Source organism: Triticum aestivum, chromosome 5B (genome assembly GCF_018294505.1).
Source record: "Triticum aestivum cultivar Chinese Spring chromosome 5B, IWGSC CS RefSeq v2.1, whole genome shotgun sequence".
NCBI lineage: Eukaryota > Viridiplantae > Streptophyta > Magnoliopsida > Poales > Poaceae > Triticum > Triticum aestivum.
Window position 1 is genome coordinate 499,700,572 of NC_057807.1, and position 10,335 is coordinate 499,710,906.

Consider the following 10,335-nt stretch of genomic DNA (forward strand, 5'->3'; position numbering starts at 1 on the left):
GATCAAATCAATTTCTGTAAGATGGAGATCAAGGCATTCGATGAGATTGTTATAGTGCAGCACATTTTTCACTTTCGGGTCTTTTTTTATCTGCAAAAGAAGAGAACATATTAGAGCAGCTGGCTGCATAAGATTGCCGTGTCATCAAGAGGTACCAATATCATTCGCTCATACGATAGGGTTGGCTGGCTAGTGATATTTTTTCACTCTCTCTCTCTCTCTCTCTCTCTCTCTCTCTCTTTCTGTTTCCTCTCATTTAACTAGGAGCACGTGAAGAGCTTGGGCATTTGTTGCCTTCCACTATGTGGCCGATGCCATATTTCGCAAAAGTATGCCACATAATACGCATCGATGTCAAATCAAAAGATTTTGGCACCGCTCTCGCGATGTGAGAGAGTTGGCACCGCTGTGCACACAGACCCACATGTATAAACAAATCAATCAAACCAACTACACCAGCCTCTCACTCTCCCAAACAAGTGTTTTTTATTGCCTCAGTCCTCTCTCTCTCCCACGCAGTGTTTTTTCATTGCGTGAGTTAATTTGGCACCGGAGCAAAGTAGGTGATCCAGATTGGGGCACCAGGTGAGCAATGGAGGGGCATCGATGCCAAATGCATCACAAGTGAATTTGGCACATGTTTTGGCCTACATAGCCCACTTTTGTACTCCCTCCGTCCCAAAATTCTTGTCTTAAATTTGTCTAAATACGGATGTATCTAGTTACATTTTAGTGTTAGATACATCCGTATCTAAACAAATGTAAGACAAGAATTTTGGGACGGAGGGAATACTACCTCGTATTTAGTATAAAATTTTGACCATAGATTTACCTAAGAAAATGCCAATGCATGTCACTAAAAATTACACCATTTGAAATTATGTTCAAATACGAATCCAACGATATAGTTCTTAGTGACATGCATTAACATTTTGTCAGTTAAATCTATGGTCAAATTTTGATACTACAAAATTGGAAGAGTAAACCAGGACGGAGGTAGTACTTGCTCTTAGGGTAACCATAGAGTTACTGGAGTAGTCTAAGTTACTTTCCACTATGACTAGCCTAGGCTACTATAGTAGTAGTACAGCATAAAAACGATGCAGGTGATCACGTGAGAAAAAAATACTAAAAACATTTCTTTCGGTGCAGTGCGTAGATGCAGTTTTGAACACTACACTTGTCATCGTAATTTGGGAAAATTACGAAAAAATTGAGCTACGTTGTGATTACCGTTTACTTATAGGAAAGAAGTTTCACCTCGATGAGTAGCTTCTCCGTGCACGGAAAGCATGTAAGGAATCCAACAACTTGATCCAGATTGGGGCCGATAGATTTTAGTGCTAAGATCTTCACTGTGCGCATGGACTGGGTCAAGCTTGTGGGAATCATTTTCTGGAAGACGGTCGTAAATACATCAAGAAGAAATTAAAAAATGTGAATTTCAAGAAGACAGAGAAGAAGATGAGTGATGTACCTGAACAATTACGGATCCAATAAAGAGTTCGGAGAATTTGGCAGATGAGTACACCAACACTGTCAATTTTGGCGCGTCAATGACCCTTATTTTTGTTGGACCTTCTAGATCCAATACAAGCAATCTCTCAAGGAAAGGCGCATTCTCAATGACCATAATGTGGAACAGCTGGAATGATCTCTTCCCAATTGATGTCTTGTTGCGGGGCCAACAAGACACATAAATCCATCGGAGATTCGCCGAGGCGATGTGGAGGCTAATGAACCCGTGGATCTGCTCAAGACGAAGGTACTCGAGCGCAGGACAGCTGCGGAGCAGGTGCTCCATAGCCTTCTTCAAGATGACAACGTCGAAGAGGTCGAGCTGCTTGAGTTGAGGGAGAAGAAGGGCGGGCGCGGCATTAATCTGGGGAAGATAGCAGGAGCTGAAGCTGGTGCGAGCTTCAAAGCTGAGCTCCTCGTGCTGATCTAGGGCGGGGGATAAGACCCACTCATCGAACTTGGGTTGGACCTTGCAGTTGGTACTGAACATGCGGATGTCAAGGCGTCTGGCTAGCCCAGGGTGCAATGAAAGGATCTTGGAGATTGCGGCCATGCGTTTGCAATCCCCGTCGCAGAGGCAGCTGTCGACGGTGAGGTTGAGGGGGACGCAGTGCTAGAGGGGGCGCCACCACCGGGAGAGCAGGGCGGTCCGCACGGCAGATTTGGTAGGGAGGAGGCCGATGATGACGAGCAGCATGTCATCGGGGAGGCTGCTGATGAAGTCCAGGCTCGCCGGATGCGGTTTTGGCTCGAGCCGCCTCCGCTTGTTGGCTGCCTCGCCGTCCATCTCAACCGGCGGCGACACCGGTGTACACGTGTGCTGGTGTGTGTTGTGTGCTGGCTGTGCGCGAGTGCGTCCTTCTATGCATGCTGCCGCGCAGTGGTGAATTGTGTGCGAGTGCGTCCTTCACATGCAAGAAGTTTGTCCTCAATGCGCCCTCAATTTACTAGCGTGCGGGGTGCTACCCCGAGTGGTTTCAACTTTGTTTACTTCACCGCGTGTCAGATGGGCCTCTAGTTTACTTATTTTCACCCACTGCCACATGGGCCAGCACACCAAGATACAGAACACGAGCTGACAATGCAGCATGTGGATTGGTTGACCGGTCAACTAAACAATATACGGAGCTATACGCTGACACAGTGAGTGTATAATCCGTCGGTATAGAGAGTTCGAGTGAGAGGGGAGGCCTGTGAGAGATAGCAGAGAGAGAGAAAGAGCTACTCCCTCCATTCGATAATGTAGTTACAACATTTTTTTGAAGTCAAACTTTTGAAACTTTGACCAAGTTTATAAAGAAATTACTAATATCTACAATACCAAAGATAAATGATAGTATGAAGTAAGTACATGCTGTGATGAATCTAATGATCGTTCCAGATGTAAATGTTTTTCTCCACATATACCTGGTCAAGGTTTGACTTTTCAAAACATCCATATGCTTATGGATGTGACAGAGTCCCTAAAGAGAGAGAGAGAGAGAGAGAGAGAGAGAGAGAGAGAAGTGTGTGTGCGTGTGTGAAAGAGACATGGACAACACACGATAAAAGTAGAGAAAAAGCGTGCGTGTCTTATGCAAACATATTACACATGCATCTTCGACAACGGAGGCAAGGTGAGGAGATAGTGTGTGGTTGTTTGGAACCGAGAGAGGAAGACCCCTAGCACGTGGCCAAGAGGGGTCTGACAAACAAGGGAGAGGTCGAGAGAGACGTACGGAGAAAATGAAGACATGGGGAGGAGAGAGTGTATGTTTGTCATAGAGAGATCCCCTGGAGATCGTGATGGGACTACATGGGTGGGAGATCGAGTGACAAGGTGTGTGCGCGATAGAAGATGCCCCGAGAGATATCGAGATAGACGTATGGATGGAAGGAGACAATACGTGTGTTCCTGATGGCTAGTAAGAGATAATCATACTTAGGAGGGGGGAGTGCTTGCGCCTATGGCCCTGTTTGGATACTCTAACTCAGTTAGAGGTTAGAGTTAGATTCATACCCTGAACTAACCCTGAACTAACTCTAAGTAAAGAGGTGTTTGGATGGCAGGGTTAGATGGAGCACGGATACGGCGAGGCACCTTCACGGGCGGTGCGAGAGGGAGGGAGGGAGAGGACGAGAAGCTTCGAGGAAGTGGGGAGGGATCTGCTGCAGGGAGAGCGAGAGAAAAAAGTGTTTATTAGTGGTCCCGAGAAGAACTAACCCAAATAAGCACCTCTTGGATGGGTTAGTTTTTTTGGATGGGTTAGATGCATCTAACCTAAACTAACCCTCCTGTTTGGATCTTTTTGGGTTAGTTGACTCCAAACTAACCCAAACTAACTCTAACCCATGGATCCAAACAGAGCCTATGATGGAGTGAGGGATTATGGTACTTAGGGGGGTGCGTGTCACATGGAGAGAGAATAAGCGCGGAGAGTGTTGGATGGGTTTATATGTATAGCACGAGCGAGACATGTGTATGTGTGAACCAGGGAGATATAAGGCCAGTTTGGCTTGCGTCGTGAGCATCTTTTGCGTGGCCTGGGGTTGTGGCTGGATTTCATGCACGCTTGTTTGGTTGCTACCCTGTGAAAAAGAAAGCCCACCTGGGCTGGGTTCCCTTGCACTTTAATTAGCCTGGCTGTACTCCAGACACTGCAAGTAGCCTGGCCCAAGCGACCGATTTCGAACGCCTGACCATGCCTGGTCGTGCGGCCACGAGGCTAACAGCAACATGGATGGATATTAGCATTAAATAATTGATGCATGGATTGATTGATGGGACGTTGATGCTTTGCTTGGCCCAGGCATGAACCAAATGCTTCAGCACCACACAAGCCTGGCCAGGCAGAAATATTTTACATCTCACGTCCACACCAGGTAGTACCGGCCATCAAGGCATGAGGGTCAGGTCACGAACCAAACTGACCAATAAAGTTTGAGAGAGATTGAGGAGCCCCGATAAGTCTGAGTGGTGCGTCAGATAGCTGAGAGGGGGAAAGAGATATTCCATTCGCTCGATAATGCAGTGCATGTAAATTATTTAGAAGTCAAACTTTGGAAACTTTGATCAGGTTTACGCAAATGTTATTTATATCTACAATACCAAAGATACATCATACAAAACTACATCTCATGGTGAATCTAATGGTATATGTTTGTCGTACTAGATGTAATTGTTTTTCTCCACGTACATGGTCAAACTTTGTGATGTTTTACTTTTCAATAAATCTATATGCTATGGACGGAGGAGAGTGCCTCAGTCGAGACAGATCAAGTGCGTGTGAAGGAGAATGAGTAAGTGTGCAAAAAGAGTATGTGTGTGAAAGAGAAAGTGACAACAAATGATAAATTAGAGAGAGAGTGTGTGTTTTTTCGTTTCTTATGTGAACATATCACGCATGCATCTCCAAGATGGAAAAGCGAGGCGAGGACATACACGAAGATAGCTAGTGTGTGATTGTTTGCAACGGAGAGAGACACCCCTGTAGCACATGTCCAATAGAGGTCTGGCCAATAAGGAAAAAAGGTCGAGAGGGACACATGGATGGCATGGACGCATGGGGAGGGAGAGAGGGTGTGTTTGTGATAGAGAGATCCCCTCGAGATCGTGAGGGGACTATATGGGTGGGAGATCGAGGGAGTGCGTGCACGATAGAAAGATGCCCCGAGAGAAATCGAGATAGACCATGCACATGTTTGTGATGGAGACTAAGATTAGCTAGTCATATACATATAGGGGGGACTGTGTGTGGCTACAATTGAGTGAGAGACCATCATACTTGGCTAGCTGGGCATGAGATTGTGTGTGTGTGTGTGCGTGTGAGATGGAGAGAGAACGAGGGAGAGTGATAGAGTTTTAGATGGGCCTATCAAGTGCGAGTGAGATATGCATGTGTATGTGTGACCCAGGTGGATGGAGAGTTTGAGAGAGGGGGGAAGAGCTCCGAGACGACATAGTGGTGCGTGAGAGAGTTACGGGCAAAGAGCCAAGGAATTTGTGTGCGTACGATGAGTGCACCCAAGATATCTAGCTTGGACTAGCTAGAGTATCATACATAGTGTGCGAGAGAGACCTATAGATGGTGTATATATGAATGCAAACTAGAAAGACCCCCCCCCACACACACAAAGATATATATATATATATATATATAGAGAGAGAGAGAGAGAGAGAGAGATAGAGAGAGAGATGGAGAGAAAGGGAGAGGGACCAACAAGGTTTTTGTGTCGGATGCGTGCGACAGAATTGAAGATTGTCGGCGAGAGAGTGAGAGAGAGAGAGAACAGGAGTCTGGGAGAGGGCACTACAGGAATCAGCTACTTTGCCATCTGCCATGGCAGACGGCAAAGGCATGAATGGTGGACGGCAAAGGTCTTTGCCGTCCGCCGCGGACGGCAAACATGGACGGCAAAGTAAGGTCCGGCAAACAGCTACTTTGCCGTCTGCTTTACGCGGCTGATGGCAAAGGGTCCTTTGCCATCAGTAGTAGATGGCAAAGAAAGCAGACGGCAAAAATTGTACGGTTAGTCTGTTAGGTGGCTAACGACAACCCTTTGCCGTCCGCCGCTGACGGCAAAATTTGTCCTGCCTTTGCCGCCGCCGTATGATGTCAGCTAGACGTCACTACTCTTTGTCGTCTGCCACTGTAGGCAAACTTGCCAAATGGATCAGCTCCCAGGAAGCACAGTTGGCTGCCATGTGTCTTGTTTGCCGTCCGCGGCTGACGGCAAAGAGGCCATTGCCGTCGGTGGCAGACGGCAAAGAGCCTGTATATTGGCTCTTTTTTTTGTTTTTTCTGAATCCAACAATTTTCACAGCAAATATATATGACATATATAGATATATTTCACAGGGCTATTTAACAGCAAACATATCACATATATATCCAGCACATAATTAAGTTTCATCCATTCACACATAAGCAAGTTCCATCCATACACATTGTTCCATCCATATACATATTACAATGCAAAGTTTGATCAAGATAGCAAGTTCCATCATAGTAAGCTAGATACAATGCAAAGTTTCATCAAAGAAAAAACAAGCACTCCATCATAGCAAGCTAGCTTTCATGAAGTGAATGAAATCTGCAAAATGGCAAATAAGAAAGTTAGAAATAGGTGACTAGAAGAAGAAGACTATAATAAGAAGTATATGTCATTTATGAGCTAACTTAGGTGAAATGGATCATATATGAGCTAACTAAGTTGAAATGGGTCGTTTATGAGCTAACTAAGGTGAAATGGATCATCTATGAGCTAACTTAGTTAAATGGGTCGTTTATGAGCTAACTAGCTAACTAAGTTGAAATGGATCGTTTTTGAGCTAACTTAGGTGAAATGGATCATATATGAGCTAAGTTGAAATCGGTCATTTATGATCTAACTAAGGTGAAATGGATCATCTATGAGCAAACTTAGTTGAAATGGGTCGTTTATGAGCTAACTAAGGTGAAATGGATCGTTTTTCAGCTAACTAAGTTGAAATGGATCGTTTTTGAGCTAACTTAGGTGAAATGGATCATTTATGAGCTAACTTAGTTGAAATGGGTCGTTTATGAGCTAAGTAAGGTGAAATGGATCATTTTTTAGCTAACTAAGGTGAAATGGATCTTTTTGAGCTAACTAAGGTGAAATGGATCACTTAAGAGCTAATTTAGGTGAAATGGATCGTTTTTGAGCTAACTTCGGTGAAATGGATCGTTTTTGAGCTAACCTAGGTAAGATGGGTCATTTTGGAGCTAACCTAGGTAAGATGGGTCATTGTGGAGCTAACCTAGGTGAAATGGATCGTTTATGAGCTAATCTAGGTAAAATGGGTCATTTTAGAGCCAACTTGGGTAAAATGCATCATTTTAGAGCTAACCTAGGTAAGGTGGGTCATTTTGGAGCTAACCTACGTAAAATGGGTCATTTTAGAGCTAACGTAGGTAAAATGGATCATTTAGGAGCTAATCTAGTTAAAATAGGTCATTTTAGAGCTAACTTGGGTAAAGTGGATCATTTAAGAGCTAATTTAGGTGAAATGGATCGTTTATGAGCTAACTAAGCTAATTATGCCATTTTTTACATAAGTAAGCTAAGTACATATCGTTTTAGAGCTAACATAGGTAAAATGGATGGTTTTGGAGGTTAGTAAGCTTATTAAGTCATTTTGGAGGAAAAGAAGCTAACTCTAAGTCATTATGGTAAGCATATTGGAAGACATAAATCTAAGTCTATGTCTTTATGCATTTGTTAAGCAAAACACTAGAGACACTTACCGTGATCATGGAGGTGTTGTAGCGGGGTGGCTCGTGCTGGTAGCTGGGGAAGGATCGTGCGATGCTTGTCTGGAGTTACGCTGCACCAACGATCATTTCCAATGTCTTGTTAGCATGATGCCACTCAAATGTTAAGACTAGCAAGTAATGGCCATTCAAATTAAACTCACCGTCGTCCCAGGAGCAATCACTGGCATCGGCGGAGCGGTCTAACCGGACTTCTCGCACACAGACTGCACATTTGGTTTTGACGACTCAATCATACTAGTTAGTACTGAGACAAACACTACATGAATGTTTTGGCTAATGTGTAGAAAAAACTTACCACAAGGAGCTCGTACATGGCGCTTGCCTGCATGTCATTCCGTTCCCTCTCCTCCTCCAACATCTTTGTCGTCCTCTCCTCCAACTCCCGCTGCCTCTCCACCGCCTCCGCCAGAAGTTTCTCCGTTCTATCTCTCTCACTTTGTATAGCAGCCTGCAACACCACTCCTCGTTACCATTTGTAATCATTGATGGAAGCGCACACAATGTAATGGAGAAAGATAGCTGAGTACGTATAACTAACCTTGAAGGCGAGTTGGACTGGCCATCCATGAGGCCTTATCTCAGGAGCGGATCTTGACTGGCGCGCCTTGATCTCCGGGAGAGTGCTAGGACAACGGATAAGTCCATCTCCCATGGCTATGGAGCCATGGGACCTCCCGCCACCAGATATCATCAACAGCTCGGTATCAATGGGACCCTGGCTCGGGTTAAAGTCCTCCCCTTTCCTCGCCTTCCCCTCATCTCTATATGTCATGAGCTTGTCGTGGGTGGAGATGTTGGTGAAGTTTTTTGGATCATAGAGGTCAGATGCAGAGAATGCCTTGACTTTCTTGTAAGAGCCAGTGTGGGCCATGGCATACAGGTCGTACACCTCTGGCACCTTATCCGCCTTATTGTAGCGTGTCTGAAAGAGAGAAACAAAGTAAATTAGTAATTAAAGGGCTGAAAGCTAGCATGACGAACGAATTGCATGAATCATGAAGCAAACCACATACCCAGTTCCGCCCGTACTGATATAAGTTGGAGATGCCTTGATGGTGTGGCACACCTTCCATTTGGGCATGTTTGTCCTTGGCCTTGTTGTGGAGGGCTCGCCATTCTTTTGAGCACCACTCATTGACCAACACCTCCCAACAATCCATATGATCCGCACACCATCTCGGAGGGGCCTAAGTTAGGAAATAGAAACTTGAGCGCTACGGCTATGAATTACTAAATGAAGGAAGTAAAGTACAAGGCCTTAAGAATTACCTTCATGTACTCCTCCTTACTCAAGAAGTTCTCGCGGCATGCCGGCTTGGTCTTCTTGATACCACGCACGGTGTAGTAGTCTCGAACAGCCTGCACCCGAGCCTCGTGCTGTAAGTTCTGTAGTAGGCGCTTGCACACGTTATCAATAACATTTGCCGCCTCCTTGTGACACTCCAAAAAAATTGATTTGGTTTTTATCAAATTCTTTATTTGATTTGAAGGAGACTATTTAAAATCTTTCTAAGAGGACTCTCCTTCTCAAAATTTTCTCTTATGACAAATATTTTATTTTTGGGTCATCCTCAACCTTGATGTTTGGTATTGAAGGCTTTTCATTTGGTGTTGACTCATCACAATTAATTTTTACAATTATTTCTATTAAAAAGAAACCCTATGGGTTTTGGATTTATTCTTTTATTTCAAACCATTCTCTTTTACCAAGCCTCTTGTTGAAACTTTCTTCCAAAACCCCTCCCTCCACTTTGGGTCAAGTCAAATATCCAATCCCAGCAAGTTCAACCCATTTTTTATTTTTATTCTATTTATTTTATCCCCAAAACTATTTCTGCCATTTATTTTGGACCTAGGTGATTTACAAAGGAAGTACCAGATTACTTTTGAGTTTTGATCCCAAACAAACTCGTCTGACTAGTCCTTAGCACCCCCAACCTAGATCCATCAAGACCCACTTGTCCACAGTTCAAATTTTTCAAATTTTGCTCATTGCAAGTTTGAACCAGATTTACCATTTTTGATGAAATTCATTATTTTTCTTCTCCAAAAATTCTGAGATAAATCAGGCAACCCCTAGATGCATCAAGAGACCACCTCACCAAAGATCAGCTCCAGAAAAAAATTCACGTGCCAAAATCGTTTCATCGAACAGTTGGCATGCACTGTTTATGTCAAGTTCAGAAATTCAGAGATACGGTGCTGCCGTCAGTGTCGTTTTCTTTAGCGCGCGGCGTCAATCTCACCAGTGTCCGCTCTGGCACGATGCTCACTACTCCATCTTCTTATCCAGTGTGCCGCGAGATCATTTGGATAGGCGCATGTGTCGGTGGCGACGTGGCGCCTCATCGTCGGCATCTTCTGCGATGGCAGAACCGGCCGTGGCGGTCGATAGGGGGCCGGCCCTGCCTTTCGGCGCCGACCAGCACCGCCCAAGCCACCAGAGACCTCCGCGTGGCCACCCCCTCCTCCGTGCACGCTACAACACAGTCACCGCAGCCAGAGAGGCGCAGAGCGTGCTCTCTGCCGCCGCCGAGCC